The sequence below is a fragment of the Pipistrellus kuhlii genome, unplaced genomic scaffold (genome assembly GCF_014108245.1).
Source record: "Pipistrellus kuhlii isolate mPipKuh1 unplaced genomic scaffold, mPipKuh1.p scaffold_m20_p_33, whole genome shotgun sequence".
Taxonomy (NCBI): Eukaryota; Metazoa; Chordata; class Mammalia; order Chiroptera; family Vespertilionidae; genus Pipistrellus; species Pipistrellus kuhlii.
This window is the reverse complement of record NW_023425533.1, coordinates 2,262,825-2,281,133: the sequence shown is the minus strand read 5'-3', so window position 1 is coordinate 2,281,133 and position 18,309 is coordinate 2,262,825. Positions and strand designations below refer to the sequence as shown.

At 37.8% G+C, this 18,309-nt stretch overlaps 1 protein-coding gene and 1 pseudogene across 1 annotated transcript in view; both read right to left on the bottom strand.

Annotated features, from left to right (window-relative positions):
• IL1RAPL2 (interleukin 1 receptor accessory protein like 2) overlaps positions 1 to 18,309 on the bottom strand; it is a 1,438,686-nt gene that overhangs the window by 194,031 nt on the left and 1,226,346 nt on the right. The window lies entirely within an intron of this gene.
• Positions 17,150 to 18,101, bottom strand: LOC118731915 (annotated as a pseudogene).

Below are 18,309 nucleotides of genomic sequence, written 5' to 3'. Positions count from 1 at the left end.
CTATAAAAGCAACAGTACAAGGTCAAAACTCATCTCAAATATCACCTCCTTTTGGATGCCTCCTGGCATGCCACCCCCTAACTCTTTTACCTGGTGTTCCAATAATTCATGGTTTTTGCCCCTTTCATAGCATTCATCTTGCTATGTTATACTGTGTTGATTTCTCTACCTCATCCTCTAGGCTGTGAGAATTTGAGGATGCAAACTCTTTTTATTTCTGTATATCAATGCCTAGCATAGAGTCCAGCACATATATACTTTCTTTATATATGTATATATTATTGATTTTTAACAGAGAGAAAGGGAGAGAGATAGAGAGCTGAAACGTCGATGAGAGAGAGACATCGACCAGCTGCCTCTTGCACACCCCCTACCAGGGATGTGCCCGCAACCAAGGTACATGCCCTTGACCGGAATCGAACCCGAGACCTTTCAGTCCGCAGCCCAACGCTCTACCACTGAGCCAAACCAGCTTCGGAAAAAAAAAAAATGAAAATATATATATATATATATATATATATACTTATATATATATTTTTGATAAATGCCTTTTAATAAATGCTGAATGAATGCCAAGGTCACTCTAACATATTCTCTATCTAAGAGTCACCTGGCAGGGGGCAGTGTAAATTTTTTTTGTTTCCAACATTTATACAAAAATTCAACTATCACAGAGTTAATATATATTATTATCTAACACCTTGGTATCTCTAATTTATTCATTACTTTCAATTCCTAGTTAACTGCTTTAATATTTTATATTAATTTCCCATTGTGGTTATATTTATATAAATAACGGTTCATATAATATACACCAATAATAATCAATAAGTAATTTAGCTTAGCCAAGTAAGGTGTTAACTGAATCAGATATAGAGAAGTCACATTTTGATAGAATCAGAAAAAAAATAATAAAATGTGTTTACGTAATAAGATTCTCGCTTCATTCTAAATTAAACTCTGTCATTGTCCTCTAAATCTTACCCTTCCTTTCCCTTCCACATTCCTGTTCCATAAATTATGCCCTCTTTTTCTCTCTCCACTGGATTCCCCTTTCAATTAAAAAAAAAACAAAACTTTCCTTGATCATTCTATCCATTCAAAATACTCTCCCGCACTATATATCTTCCTTTGCCAACACTTTTAGACTTGAGACAGAATAAGTTGATAACTATACCCTCCACTTTTACCACCCACTCATTCCACAATCATTTTCACATCTGTCCTCTCCTTTCCAACCAATCTTTGCTATTTGACTCCTATCCTTACTACTCTGCCAAAACCTCTTTCTCAAAGGTGACCATAAATTCAATGGCAATACGTCATAGAGATTAAGAACATGAATTTCAGAATTAAACAGATTTAGATTTAAGTCCAGCCTCCTAACCAGCAATTAAGCCTTGATCAAGTTTTTAAATCTTTCTAAACTTTAGTTTCCTCATTTTTAAAACTGGAGAAAATAGTGGTCCCTCTGTTGCAGGAATCCACATGGTCTTGGAGTTGTTTTCTGAAAATATACAAACATATTTTTGACCAAGAGTTAATAAAGGAATCTTTTCTATAAATTTGACTTGCTATCCTTTTCATTTTTTGCCCAAATGATTTTCCTTTGGCTTGTTTTGACACTATGTGTGTTTTTCATGAGTGTCTTGATGTTAGCATTACAAATGAAAGTTAATTTTCTATAGTAAAAATTTTCTAGATGTAATTTACTTACAGGATATTTTTCCTTACATTATATTCTTCTACTATCCCCCCTTTTTTTATTTAAATATTAGGAGACTTTTGGAAATTTTATGATGTAATCTTGATAGCTTTTAATTCCCCCCCCCCCAAAAAATGACTGCTTTAGGTTCATTACATGTTACACAATTTTACCATTAGATGAACTACTGATACAATTTTAGTTAACATTTTAGGAACAGCTTTTTGTCCAGTACAATTAATTTTTCTATAACATTCAATTATTTCAATTAGCCCATTTAAATTAATCTGAAAACTTGACTATTATTTTACTGTCAAATTTAATACTCTAGCAACAATTTTATTTTACCCTGTACATATTAGTGGAAAAGATTGTTTGCTTTCTTGAATAATTGGCAGGACTGTTCCAATCATGAAGACAGAAGATAAACAGTTTAAAGATGGAAGACATTGACAATGCCTTGCCATACTAGCAGACAGCAGCTGTGCATCACTGCAGTTTGCCCAGGACCAAACTAGAGAGTGTCGGACCTGCATTACCATCATTTGTCCACCATCCAGAACTGAAATATCATTGCTGACATGTACACATAAGGAACTGTTTAACATTGAAATTGGCACTCAAAAGAACTGTTGGCCCAGAAAGAAACTCACTATAGACTGATTCATTTGCCTCTCAGCATAATCATTATTGCTTGTCTCATTTTCGGATCTTATAAGTGTATTTCTTGCATCACATTATTTCACTCATCTAGGGGAAATAGTGAACCTGAGACAGGGAAGCATCGATAGGACTGTCAAGCCTCAGAAGGAAGGTGGCGGGGAGGGGCGGTAAAGGGGAAAGATCAACCAAAGGACTTGTATGCATGCATATAAGCCTAACTGGTGGTCACAGACAATGGTGTGGGGGTGGGGCATGCGTGGGGAGGGGTTTGGGATGGGAATGGAGGGATGAGGACAAATATGTAATACTTAATTAATAAAGAAATTTTTAAAAATAGTGGTCCCTATCACTTAGAAGCAGTTCTGATGATTAAATGGAACAAATCTAAGTGTTTAGCACAGTATCTGAAGCATACAAAGTTACTAACAAGTGGTAGTAATTTAACCAGAAGTCCCAATTCTCTCATTTTTTATAGCATTTGATACTGGGAACTAAAGGCCTCTTCTGGCAACATTACCTTCCATGGCATCTACCATACTGAAAACTTCTGGTTTTCCTCTTACAAATCTGTTTTGTTTCCATCCAAAATGCTAATGGCTCTTCCTCCTCATACCTCATCAGTGTAATTGTGTCCTATGATTTTGTTCTTGTCCTTTTTTCTCTCTATTAATCTCTCCCTATATGAAGATGAAAACATGTGTCTTGAATTTGGGAGCAAGGTTATTGCAAATCTTTTTGTCACAGATTTGGCTTTGCTGTAGCTAAATTGTACCATTTTCAGCCCTCTAAACATGCTACAAATGCTTTACAACTGCTAGCGTTTAGCTTGTACTGGCTTAGTTAAAATCTAACCCATTATTCAAAGACCATCTTAAATATTACCCCCTCTGAAATGTTTTCTATCAACATAAGTTCTAAAATAATAATTCTAGGTTTAATAATTTCTACCTGTGTGATCATGTGGAATTTATTTTATTTCTCAGCTTCAATTTCTTCATTCAAACCACAAGGATAATCATTGTCCTTAACTGATCAAGTCACTATGAGGACTAAATGAGAAATTAATTATGCTGTTGAATATGCCTAATATGAATCCTTGGCAATTAGTGCTATTCAACTTTAACTCTGGCTGGACTATACATTTCACCAGATGTACCAGAAGCACTGACTAAATCTGTCTTTACTTCTCTTTCACATATTTTTTCCTGAACACTTTCCTCAGATACAAATGTATTCTATTTTAAAAGATGCTATGGACATCTTTCCCTCCTTATCACAAGTAGGGCTTTTTAATTTTATTTATTTCTTATTTTATTTTATTATTATTGATATTTGTGTGTGTGTGTGTGTGTGTGTGTGTGTGTGTGTGTGTGTGAAAAGGGGCTATCTAAGTTATATGGGCTGCTTTTCTGGAGATACCCATTTCCTTTGAAGAATTCTTATCCCCAAACTGGATCAGATAACTGCATGAAATCCTCCTCAGTCTCCATTCTTCAATTCCAGATGATGTAAGCAAAAGGGCCTCGTATTACATAATCACAGAATCTCAGTGAGAGGGAACTATAGACCATAATTATCCTCAAGAGGTAGGTAAATCAAGACTCAGTAAGGAAATGGATTTTCCAACATTCACATTGCAATATATGGTAGAGCCAGAACCTTTGACTTGGGCAGGAGTTAAAAAAATAAGATCATAGTCATGGCTGGTTTGGCTCAGTTGATACAGTGTCAGCTTTGGGAATGAAGGGTCCTGGTTTCAATTCTGGTCAAGGGCACATGCCTAGGATGTGGACTGGATCCCCAGTAGGGAGATGATTCTCTCTCGTTATTGATGTTTCTATCTCTCTCTCCCTTTCTTTCCTTTCTAAAATCAATAGAAGTGTATAAAAAATAATATCACAAAAATTTCTTAATTGATCTGTTTTCCCTTCTTAAGGTGATTTATTCTTCTAACATTTCACTTTTCAATTTATTAACATTTAATTCACTAAATGCTTACTTTCCAGACGCTATTTTTTCTTTTTTTACAGAAACTCAAATAAAAATTATTTTTCCCACCTTGGTTAAAATATTTAAAGGCTGTTGCTAAATCTTGTTGAATGTTTTGTTCTCCATGGTGTCTTTTGCATTCTTGCACATAAGTTGTTCAATGAATATATGGGGAAGCATCACAGTTTAGTAAAAGAGCTCTGAATTTGAAGCCAGACAGACTTAGTTTTAATCTTAGTACTGATGTTTATCATCTGTATGGCCTTGATGAACTATATTTATGTTTCTATAAAATGGAACAAATAATGGTATATATCTCATGGGGTTGTTGGGATAAGTGAAGTAATTCATATAGAGTGTCTGGCAGAGTGCCTGCACTAGTAAGTACTCAATAAATGGTGATTATTCATATTATTGTACTTAGTGAGGGTGTGAGTGAATATTTGGAAGTGAGAGGGGTCTACTCTCAAAAGGACAGTCATAGGGAAGAGTTGGTCAAAAGGGGAAATTGAAAAGCTTTGCAGCACCCCCTTGAGTTAGATTTTGTTTACTCTTTTGCTTTACTGTTGGCTTAAAGCCAGTCCTTAGAATATCCTAAAATTGTCAGAGCTAAAAGGAACTTTAGCCATCACTTTGTTCAAAGCATGCATTTTACAGAGTTGTAATGTAAGGCTAAAAGATAAACTGAATTAACCTTGATCACAAACATAGTTCAGGCAGGACCATACTTTTAAGTGTCCCCACATATATTTTCTCTGTAATGCCTGCTTCCATAAAATACATCTCATTTCAGACATCAGCACAACAATGCACATCACATGATTTAGATACTACTTAGCATTTTGGATAAGACTCTACTCCTTTTATTTTGCATGATTAATCCAATGGCTGATATAATTTGGGGTACATTTAAATATTTAATTCCTAAAGGGTATGCATATAATGCATGTGTGTGCTTGAGTTCTCCCTGCATATATTGTACTTTTAGTTACTAAAATATACAGAAAAGAAAAAAGATAAAATCTACAAAACAGAAGACTGAAAGTAACTTTCGTAAGTCAAAAGCAAACTTCTATGGTAAGCTTTAGTTTATGGTGTAGGAGAGAGTACCAAATTGGTGTATTCTCTTCATGGGGAAATGAAATCTGGAGAGGAAAGAGAACGGGGAAATATTGCTCTTTTGTTCCTATCTTTTACTGTGAAGTGACTAATTTCATATTCTATATCCTTACCATAACACTGCAACTGTCATATGAACAAGCAGTGTCACTTCAAAATAACAAAGGGTGGACCAGCAGCATGCTGTAGACATCCTAAAACAAGGTTAAATAAATTTTTTTTGATATAAGGAAGAAAATGGCAATCAAATATACAGATCTTTCCAGGGCAAAACTGGACATACAATTAAATTGGGAATGTTTACCTGGAATTACCAACTGAGATCCAACTGAGGAAGACATGTATATTGAGGAAGGACAGAAAACATCTGGAGACATAGAAAGGGTGATGTCATGAGAGGACCTGAACCAACTTTCTCAGGTGGCAGGCTGAGAGTGAAGAGGGAACTCTTGGCTACAGGAGGGTTATTTCTTTGAGAAGATCAAGGCCCAAAACCCAGGCTGGGCTCCATAGCCCAGAGCACTACATCCCAGACCAGCAGCCCACATAACATCTAGCCATGAAAAGCAGCAGGGCTTCTGGCACCTGGGGAGTCTGGAACTAGACAGAGTTAAAGCCACGAACACAGTATATTCATTTACAGTTATTCAACTGAGGTTTCAATGGAGGGAGGGCAGTGTGGACTGAAGGTGCCTGAGGAGAGGCCGGGGCATAGAAAGCTTTAGGGAGAGACATGGAAAACAGGGAGCAAGGAGACCTGAAATTGGTCATACCCCTCAAACTGAAACTACTATTTTTCCTGAGAGGCACTGGCCCTTACAGAAGTCAAGCTCTGGAAAAGAAAAAAACACCTGCCACATCATCAGAAGTCCTGCCTGCCACATCCTGCATCTTGACCTTTGTAGAGGAGACAGAAGCAGAGGCAAAGCCTAGGGGTTTTATTAGTCTCAGGAAGCACAGGGGCATGGGTGTGGGGCTAAATGCCCCATTAACCCAGGAACTTGAATGGTGTTTCCCCTTGTAGAAGAGCTAATAGAATCTCCAGGTTTCCACCTGATCCCACTGGACTGCATGCAAGGATTTTTGCGCAGCCAAGGACAGGGAAATATTCTGGGTCACTCTCAGAGGAGTAGTTCTGAGATAAGGAAACACACCCATAACCTTCCCTGAAATCTAAATAGTGCCTCCCCCCTCCAGACTCAATTTAAAGCCCTTTCGGAGACAAACTTTTGAGTGATTAAGGTTGAGAGCTAGATGGCAGGTAAAGGCAGGCAGAGGTGGAGCCTGGGGAACCTGGAGAAGTTTGCTGACCCATCTTGGGTCCTGGTCCTGCTAATAAGCCTGCTTTAGAGAGTAGCTTGGCCCCTCCCATGTGCAGCCAAGTCCTGTGAAAAAAGCCACAAATCATAAATAACTTGAAGCTTCAAACAGGTTTCTGAGAGCCAAATGAGGAGAGTTTCTGACAATGGTTAGCACATAAATACCTCTCAGGGAATCCAGAATTGGTAGACAGAACAGTCAGTGTCAGTCATCAGAAGAGCAAGACCCAAAGGGAGTTCCAAGGAACTAATACAATTTACTGAGAACAATACTTCTTTATCTTCCTTATCTTTCTTCTTTATTGATTTGTTATTAAGTCTCTCTTTTTTTTTTGTAGATCTATTTTTCCCTTCCTTTTTCTTACCCTATTTTTTCCTCTTTCTCTTCATTTTAAATTTTCTTATTTTTTGTCTATCTGCTTTCTCCTTTATTTTTCTTTTCATAATTATTTTCCTTCTCTTTTCTTTCATACCATTTCCTTTTCCTATTTTTATTACTATTTACTTTCTTTCATCTCTGCCATTTCATGTTTCCTTTTCTTCTCCCTTTATCTTCTTATTTTCCTTCATTTCATTATTTTACTGTTCTATTTTCTCCTTCCTAATTATCCCTTCTTTTGTGGTTGCTTCTGTGGTTGTTGTAGGGGTCTTGTAAATGTTTTTGTTTGTTGTGTTTTTTTTCTTCTGCCATCACCTGCACAATAGCGCATATGGATGTGGTTGGGAGTGAGTCTCACAGTTAGTCAGTCTGAGAGGATATTTCTCCCATGAATTGAACAAAAACACACAAGAACCAATTACAACAGGAGAGACCAAATAACATACACAATGGTCATTCCTAGAGCACCCAGCTCAGGAGATCTTAGAGACTGCACCATTGAGCCCCACAAAATACTTCCTACAAAAGGCCACCCAATGAAGACTGGGAGGAATAGCAATTTGCTCTAATACATAGAAACAAATACAAAGGGACAGCAAAATGGATAGACTAAGAAACAACCCCCACATGAAAGAAAAGAAGGAGATTACAGAAAGAGAGTTAAGTGAAATGCAACAAGAAAATGATCAGACATAGAATTTAGAGTAATGGTGATAAGAATTCTCAAAGAACTTAGTGAGAATTTAAAAAATTCAAGAAGTTGAAACTATACATCCTGATACCTGAAATAGAAACCATAAATAAGAATCAGATAGAAATGAAGAATAACAAATATGACATCAAGAATACATTAGAATAAATGAAAAAACAGATTAAATAAGTAGAATATTGAATTAATGACTTGGAAGACAAGGTAAGAAAAACACCTAGTTAGGGCAGAAAAAAAGGACAAGAATTAAAAATCAGGAGGACAGTTTAAGGGAATTTTGAAATGTAATAACAACTGCATCATAGAGATTCCAGAAGGAGGAGAAAGTGAGCAAAGAATAGAGAACTAGTTTAAAGAAATAATAAAAGAAAACGTCCCTATCCTTGTGAAGAAAAAGTCACATAAGTTTAGGAAGCACAGATAATTCCAATCAAGATGAATCCAAAGGGACTCACTTCAAGACACTCATAATCAAAAATACAAACATTAAAGACAAGGACATAATCTTAAAAACAACAAGAGAGAGACAGGAGTACCCACTAGAAAGTCAGCAGGTTTCTCAATAGAAACATTTTAGGAGAGATGGGATTGGTATGAAGTATCTATATACATAAAAGCCTAAGTGACCATTATGACCGAATGACCAGAATGACCAAAACAACTGGTCAACCAGTTGCTATGACATGCACTGACCACCAGGGGGAAAACACTCAATGCAGGAGCCTCCCCCTGGTGGTCAGTGTGCTCCCACAGCCAACCTACTGCAGTCGTTCCCCCCAGCTGGCCAATCTCTTGTGGTCCCTCCCCACATGGGCTGCCCCTCCCCTGATAGGCTTCACTTGCCATCCAGGCCAAGGGACCTCAATGTGCACAAATTCTTGCACTAGGCCGCTAGTTTAAAATAATCATAAAAAAGACATGAAGCCAAGACTCTATCCAGCAAAGTTTTTTAAAAGTGAAGGAGAAATAAAGAGCTTCCTAGACAAAAAGAGGCCAAAGGAATACATTACCACCAAACCAAAATTGCAACATATGTTAAAGGGAGTGTTTTATGAAGAAACTGAGAAAGAGGAAAATAGGTATAAAAAATATATATAAATAAATAAGTGCCTATCAATAATAACCTTAAATGTAAATGGATTAGTGATCCAATCATAAGACACAGAGTAACTGAGTGATAAGAAAACATGACCCATTTATTTTGTTGTCTACAAGAAACCCACCTCAGAATAAAAGATTCAAACAGACTGCACATGAATGGATGGAAATATTTTTTTTCATGCAAAAAGAAACAAACAAACAAACAAAAAAAACCAAAAAAACAAGGGTAGCAATACTTATATCTAACAAAATAGAGTTCATAGCAATGGCTATAAAAATTGACAAAGAATGACAATACATAATACTAAAGGGATCGATAAAACAGGAGGATATAGCACCTAATAAAGCAGTACATAAATATATTTTTAAAAAGCTCTTGGAGAACTTTAAGAGAAAGATTGACAGTAATACAATTTTAGTAAGGGAGTTTAACACCCCACTGACATCATTGGATTGATCTTCCAGACAATAAATTGACAAGGAAACAGAGACCTTAAGAGGCAAATTAGACCAGATAGGTTTAATTTACATTTAGAGAACATTCTACCACAAAAGTGCAGAATATAGATTTTTCTCAATTGTACATAGGATATTTTCAAAGACAGACCACATGTTAAGACACAAAACAAGTCTCTGCAAGTTCAAGGGGATTAAAACCATATCAAGTATCTTCTTAGGGAGAAACCAAGATGGCGGCATAGGGTAGACACCTGAATGCAGCCTGCCACAACAAATTTGAATTTAGAACTGAAAAACAGAGGAAACATTGCCCTGAAGCACTGGACGGCTGGCTGAGAGGAGGCTCTACCATCTGGGAAGGAGAGAGAAGGCATGCTGAACCTCAGGAACTGTGAAGGTACAGAGAACTGTGTGTGCGAAAAGGCGGCCACCCAACTTCGCTGCCTGCTTGCTTGTGGAGCGCAGAGAGAGTGGACCGAGTTTGCTACTGGCTTACTCCTGGCACATGGAGAGGGCGGACAGCTAATGTGTGTCTGGCTTTCTTGTTTGGGAGGAAAACAGAAGCACCCTATTGCTCTGATAGACGGCCCCAGACAGGGAGAGGCCAGACTGTCAGGCAGTGGACAGACATCTCTCAGAGGTGTGTGAAGCCAGTGGCCATTACTGTGGGACTCAGAAACCAGACCCTCGTAGGGAGGGGCTGAATAAAGCTTGTCTGCACCACCATAGACTCTGCCTCATCCAAGCGGAGCACAGAAGCCCTTCCAGTGGCTAGCTTTCTCGTTCGCAGTGAATAGGACTCTCTTAGGGAGTGACAGACAGGAATCTAAAGCTTGTCTGTGCCAAAGAGGTGCGTGTGCCTGCACCAATTGTGCGGGATTCAACAAAGCTTGTCTGTGCCACTCCGAGACTCCACCCCATTCAAGTGGAATACGGAAACCTTCCTAGCTGAAACACTTCTGATCCTCAGAGCCAATTGGCTTGGAGATCAATGCTTCCCAGTGATACCAACAACAAGCAAGGCTTAACAACAAGACTGCACACACAGCCCACAAAGGGCTACACCAAGACTGTCCACCTCAGGTAACTGGGAGGTTGACCCACTGAATTATATAGGACACCTTAGCACACAAAGCCATCTACCAACTCAGGGAAGCTGTGAAAATGCTGAAAAAAGGAAACACACAAACAAAAGAAATGGAGGACAAAAAGCGACTGGATATAGAGTTCAAAACCATGCTTATAAGGTTTTTCAAGAATTTCCTAGAAAAGGCTGATAAAATAAATGAAGGCCAGATAAAGAGCTTCACAAATAAAAAAAAAGCGAAAGGAATTCATCACGGCCAAACCAGAATTATATGAATTGCTGAAAGGGGTTCTTTAGGAAGAGGAAGAAGATATAGATAAAAATCATGAACAACAAATATGTAACTATCAACAAGTGAATCTAAAAACAGGGAATTAAAAAATCTGATGAACAATATTAACTGGTGAATATAATAGAATCAGAGGTATGGAAGGGGAGTGGACTGACTATTCTAGGGGAAAATGGGAGTGGGGTGTGAGGGAAGAGCCTGAACAAAAAATGTGCACCTATGGATGAGGACAATGGGGTTGGGGAAAGGGCAGAGGATGGGGTGGGGAAAGGGTAGAGGGTGGGGTGGGAACCTGGTGGAGGGGGAAAAATGAGGAAGATTTGTAATAATATGAACAATAAAGATTTACTTAAAAAACGTATCTTCTTAGATCACAATAGCATGAAACTAAAAATGAATTATAACAAAAACACTCAAAAACATTCAAACACATGGAGGCTAAATAAAATGATATTAAATAATAATGGGTTACCAATAAAAGCAAGGAAGAAATTTTAAAATTTCCTGGAAACAGTAGACAATGAACACACAACAAACCAAAACTTATGGGACATAGGAAAAGCAGTCCCTAGAAGGAAAATCATAGCATTACAGACATATCTCAATAAACAAAAGCTCTAATAAATTATCTGACACCACAACTAAAATAATTAGAAAAAGAAAAATAAGAACAGACTGTAGTAAATAGAAGGAAGGAAATAATAAATATCACAGCAGAAATAAAAGACATAGAGAGCGAAAAGAATAAACAATACAAAAATCAATAAAATCAATAGCAGGTTCTTTGGAAAAATAAACAAAATTTATCCAGACTTATCAAGAAACAAAGAAAGAGGATGAAAACAAATAAAATCAGAAATGAAAGAGGTTAAGTAACACCTGACACCACAGAAATATATATGAATGCAAGAAAATACTCTGAACAACTATATTCCAATCCTAGACGAGGTAGAAAATTTCTAGAAAAATGCAACCTCCCAAAATTCAACCAGGAATTATCAGAAAACCTGGATAGGCCAAGAACAACTTATGAAATTGAAGTAATAATTTAAGAACTCCAAGCACACAAAATCCCTGGTCTAGATGGCTTCACAGGGGAGTTTTACCAACCATTCAAAGAACTAACACCTACACTCCTAAAACTATTCCAAAAAATCCCACAGGAAGGAACACTTCCATCTCTTTTCACAATGCCAGTATTATCCTACTCCCCAAACCAGATAAAGACACTACAAAGAAAGAAAATTACAGGCTAGTATTCTTGATGAATATATATGTTAAAATCCTTAACAAAATAGTAGCAAATCAGATCCAGTAATATGTTAAGAAGATCATACACCATGACCAACTGGGATTTATTCCAGGGATGCAAGGCTGGTACAATATTTGCAAATCAATAAATGTGATACATCACATAGACAAATTGAAAGATAAAAATCACATGATAACATAAATAGATGTAGAAAATGCATTAAACAAAATCTAATACCCATTTTTGATAAAAACAATCAGCAAAGAGGGAATAGAGGGATGATACTTCAACATAAAAAGGCCATATATGCAAATCTATAGTCAAGATCATTTTCAGTGGACAAAATTTAAAACAATTCCCTCTAAGAATAGGAACAAGATAGGGTTGTCTGCTTTCACCACTCTTATTCAACATATTAATGGGATTCTTAGTCATAGCAATCAGACAGGATGAAAAATAAATGGCATCCAAATGGGAAAGGAGGAAGTAAAACTTTCATTATTTGCAAATGAGATGATATTATACACAGAAAACTAAGATCTCAAACCAAAAATCTACTAGATTTAATAAGTGAATTTGGCAATGTAGCAGGATACAAAATTAACATCCAGAAATTGATAGCATTTTATTTTATTTTATTTTATTTTATTTTATTTTATTTTATTTTATTTATTTTTTTATTAATTGCAACAAGCTGGACATCCTGGATGAAGTAGAAAATTGCTGGAAAAATGCAACCTTCTAAAATTCAACCAGGAAGAATAAGAAAACCTGATAGGCCGAACAACCCTGTCTTGTTTCTGTTCTTAGAGGGAATTGTTTCAAATTTTTCCCATTGAGAGGAAGGAAGAGAGGGAGCAAGAGACATCAACAATGAGAGAGAATCATTGATTGACTGTCTTCTGCATGCTCCCCACTGGGGATAGAGCTTGCAACTTGGGCATGTGCCCTTGACTGAAATTGAATATGAGAACCTTTAGTCCACAGGTCAACACTCTATCCACTGAGCCAAACCAGCTAGGGCTTGATAGCATTTTATACACTAATAATTATTTATCACAAAGAGACAATAAAATGATTACAATAACAAAACATTCCATTTACCATTGCAAAAAATTAAGATACTTAGAAATAAACTTAACCAACTAGGTAAAAACCTATACTCAGAAAACTATAGAACATTGAAAAAAAAGATGGGAAAAAAAAGTGAAAGAATATACTATGTTCATGTGTTGGTAGAGTTAACATCTTTAAAATGTCCATGCTACCCAAAATATCTATAGATTCAATGCAATACTTATTAAAACACCAATGGTGTATTCACAGATTTAGAACAAACACTCAAAATTTATATAGAACCAAAAAAGACCCTAAATAGACTCAGCCAACTTGAGAAAGAAGAACAAAGTTGGAGGGATCATCAGATATCAGGCTATGTTACAAAGCCACTGTAATCAAAATAGTCTGGAATGGAGCAAGAACAGGCATATAGATCAATTGAACAGAACAGAGAACTCAAAAACTGATCCAAGCCACTATGTTCAATTAATATTTGACAAAGGAGTCAGGGACATACAATGGGATCAAGACAGTCTCTTCGATAAATGGTGTTGAAAAATTTGGACAGGTAAATGCCAAAAAAATGAAATTAGACTACCAACTTATACCATAAAAAAAGAATAAATTCAAAACAGATAAAATACTTAAATGTAAGTCATGAAACCATAAAAACTCTAGAAGAAAACTGACAGCAAAATATTTATCAGACATCTGAGGTAGCAGAATTTTCATAGATACATCACCTAGGGCAGGAGAAACAAAGGAAAATAAATAAATAAATGAGACTTCATCAAACTCATAGTTTCTGCATACTAAAGGAAACCAGCCTCAAAAAAAAAAAAAAATTAACCCACTGCTTGGGAGAACATATTTTCCAATGATACATCTGATAAGGGATTAATTTCCAAAATATATAAAGTACTCATACAACTCAACAAAAGGAAGACAAACTAATTTTAAAAATTGGCAAAAGACCTAAATAGACACTTCTTCAAAGAAGACATACAGATTGCCAAGAGATCAATGAAAAAATGCTCAATGTCACTAATCATCAGAGAAATTCAAATTAAAATTACAATGAGGTATTACCTTACTTGCTAAAATGATTATCATCTAGAGATAAACAAACGATAAGTGTTGGCAAGGATGTGAAGAAAAAACAACCTTTGTATACTGTTGGTGGAATGCAGACTGGTAGAAACACTTATGGAAAACAGTGTGAAATGTCCTCCAAAAGTTAAAAATGCCTTATGACCCAGTGATCCCACTTCTTGAAATATATCTTAAGAAGCCAGAAACACCAATCAGAAGAGGGAGGGTATGTATCGTCGGGGTGGGGGGGGCAATGGTAAGATGTGTACACAGATAATAATTTAATAAAAAAGAATAAATGCACCCCTATTCCATAGTGGTGTTATATACAATAGCTAAGTTTGGAATCAGCCCAAGTGCCCATCAGCAGATGAATTGATAAAAAAGCTGTGGTACATTTACACCATGGGATACTATGCAGCTGTAAAAAAGAAGGATCTCTTACCCTATTAGATAACATGGAGGGACCTGGAGAGAATTATGATAAATAAAATAAGCCATTCAGATAAAGACAAGTATCATATAATCTCACTTATATATGGAGTCTAATGAAAAAAAATAGATCAAGAGACATTGAAGCATGCAATAAACTTTCATATGTCAGAGAGAAAGCTGGGGGGTGGGCAGAGATTAACCAAAGTACTTACACTCATATATGTATGACCCATGTACACAGACAATAGTTTTGTGAAGGCCCGAAGACAGGGTGGGTACAGGGTAAAGAGGGCTAATGGAGGGGGGGGGCAAAATGGGGACATCTGTAATACTTCCAACAATAAAGATAAAATAAATTGAATAATAAAAAAGTTGTAACTTTCCCAGTTCTAGATCAAGGAGACCTGATAGTAGAGAGTCTGTGGCTTTTAGCCCATTGGTCAGCTTTAATAAAGCCTGAGCCATTTCTCACAACATATTGCAAGGAAAAAAGATAACTTTGCATGAAAACCATGCATTGTTTAGGTCAGAACCTTCCACCATATATGGTTCTCTTCTTCCACTGTCTGAGAAATTTTACATCTCTGTAAACTATAGAAAATTGACAGCAGTGCAAAATGATTTTTGTCTATAAACTTGAAATTCTATCCACTGGGTGTCCACTGGTCTCACCATACATAGACTTTAAATGAGGCGAATGTGCCTCTATTTGCCCATCCATTTTAATTCCTGATCTATATGTCCTTTTTTTTCCCCTTGAATTTTACCTCAAATTGGCTGGGTAACACCTCACTAGGTTCCTCATTAATGAGTTAAAGGAAGTCTTTAGCATTTGTTCATTTTTTACATGTATACGAGAGTCATGACTTTACATTTTTTTTGTAAAATTATCTTTAAAGAACAGCCATAATCCTATCTAATAAAAGAGTAATATGCAGATTGACCATCACTCCAACACACAAGATGGCTGCCCCCATGTGGTCAAAGATCCTGCCACAAGATGTCCAGCGGGGGGAGGGAGGGCAGTTGGGAGGGACCAGGCCTGCAAGGGAGGGCAGTTGGGAGTGACAAGGCCTGCAAGGGAGGGCAGTTGGGGCAATCAAGCCTGTAGGGGAGGGCAGTTAGGGGTGACCAGGTCTGAAAGGGAGGGCAGTTAGGGGCAAACAGGCTGACAGGGGAGCAGATAGGTATCAATCAGGCTGTCACGGGAGTGGTTAGGGGGTGATCAGGCTGGCAGGCAGAAGCAGTTAGGGACAATCAGGAAGACAGGCAGGCAAGCAGTTGGGAGCCAGCAATCCTGGATTGTCAGAGGGATGTCCGACTGCCTGTTTAGAACTGATCCCAGTTGGGCCTAAATGGGCAGTTGGACATCCCTCAAGGGGTCCCAGATTGGAGAGGGTGCAGGCTGGATTGAGGGACACCCCTCTCCGTGCACGAATTTCGTGCACCAGGCCTCTAATAAGGTTATAAATGTCCTCTGTCCCTTGGGTATCTAGATGCAGTGAATAGTCAATTAAAAAAATTATAGAGATTTTGGCTAATAATTCAGACCCTTCAGATGTAGTTATTGGCAAGTTATGATGATTCCCTCATGTTTGGTGGACTAATATCTTTCTTGGGCTAGAGTAATAAAGCGGGCTCTTTTCATTTTTGAAATGGGCAGTAAGATCAATGAACCATGGCATCAAAGCAGCCTCCCAGGACAGCCTGCAAGCCTATTTGCAAAAGGAGCAAAAGGAACAGTCAGAACCAGGAAAATGCTTCTCCCACCCTCACCTCCACCCCCACCCTTTCATCCCCATATACACAAGCTATAGCAAAATAAAGGAATTCTGCTGAACTGTCTTGTCTGAACAAGGAAAGTAATTTTTTGCAGGCATTTTATACTAAATGATTTCAGCAACTTAAGTGCCATTCCTGAACCTGCCATATGAAGAATGGTTGAAAAGTGCTGACTTTGTGAAGCCAACTAGCTTTCTTAATTATAGAATGGTATTCTGGGATTTGTGTTCAGCACATACCTTTGAAGCTGTTCACACCTAAGCCACCAAATGATGTGGTAAAATGAATTTTTGTTGTTTAAATCAGGGCTTTAGGATAGGTGTGCTTTTAAATGGTGATCAGCACAACGTGAGAGAACAACTTTCTGATTTTTTTTAAGGTTTGAAGTAACAAACTTAATTCTTAATGAATGGAAAGAGAATTTCAGGTTGAAGGTCAATGAGATATGGTAGGGGACATAGGTAATAGGGTTAGGATTGACCAGGCAGTTCAGGGAAACATTTTAGTGTCAGTTGCTCAAATGTCAATTCCTAGACTTGCATCCATATTTTATACCTTAAAACAGCATTATGTGACAAAAACTGCATTGAGATTTAAAAAAAATAGAGATTATCTCCTTCTCTCTGTCAATGGTTACACTGTGATATTAGGGCTGTTACTTAGCTTCTCTGCAGTTTTGATTTTTTTACTTATAAACTAGAGTTATAAGTTTAAAATGGATAATGTTTGTTCTTAATTGGAAAAAAAGTTATAATCTTTTTTCCAATTAAGAACAAAAAGGCTCCCAGTGCAACCTGGCACTGAGTCTTCACCACATTGAAGGGTAGAGTCAGGATGACAGCCACTAGCCACAAAGCTGATGCCTACCGATGTCTGGTCCTTTGGCCTGTGCCCACTAAGCTTTACCAGCTCATAGTTGAACCAGTAGAGAGCTGAAAAGTGCACATTCTAAAGAGCAGTTTGGACCCAGCTCTGAATGCCAGCCACCCTGAGCTACAGAAGTTTGGATACAGGCTCTCAACTCCTGGTGTGACACATGTTGAGCCTGAACTTTGTCCTTATATCACAGTCAATGTGACCAAGCAGGCCAGTGCACACAGAAAGGCCTTGAGTTGATCATAGGCCATGAAATACATGGTGATTGCTGGCACAGTCATCACTAGGGTGGCTAGGACACCAATTTACAGGGTCCTGGTGCCCTCGTGTATCACAATCTTCACAAAGACATCCGTAGAGACAAGGAAGCAAGTGAGGTCCTGAAACCAGGTGGCACAATAGACACCATTTGGGCACAGGTACAGGGGTTACAGGACACCATTGCAGTAGAAGAGGCACTTCTCTGTGGGTCAGAGAGAGGTGGGAAATTTAGTATAAGAAAGGCTCCAGAGTCTTGAGGGAGGCATCAGCTTGCTGGTCACCGAAGGGAGTTGAGACTGCAGGCAGACCACCACGTCCAAGGGGATGATGAAGATGGAGGTGACCACAGTCCTGACACCTGAGGCCACCATCTGTTGGAGGAAGCTGATGCCCCCAGGGCCCTGGTCAGCCATATTGTAGCTTCAATCTGGCTTTAGGATGGTACTTGCGTGGCGCAGAGCCCAAGGTCTGGCGGGCCAATGGCAGATCCTCGATCAGTGCAGAGTCCGCGTGAGTTAACCTCACTCCAAGGCTGACTAGCAATAGTCATCATTTTTAATGATACGTATTCAGTTGGCTTGGCATTTGGAGATAGTTATGTTCCTTTTGAGAGGAAATATTTCCCTTCTACCTACCTATGTCACAGGTGATGAAAGGCAGTATAACATAGTGATTAAGATTATGAGCTCTGGAAACAGACAAAAATATATTTGAAATCCCACTCTGTCATTTA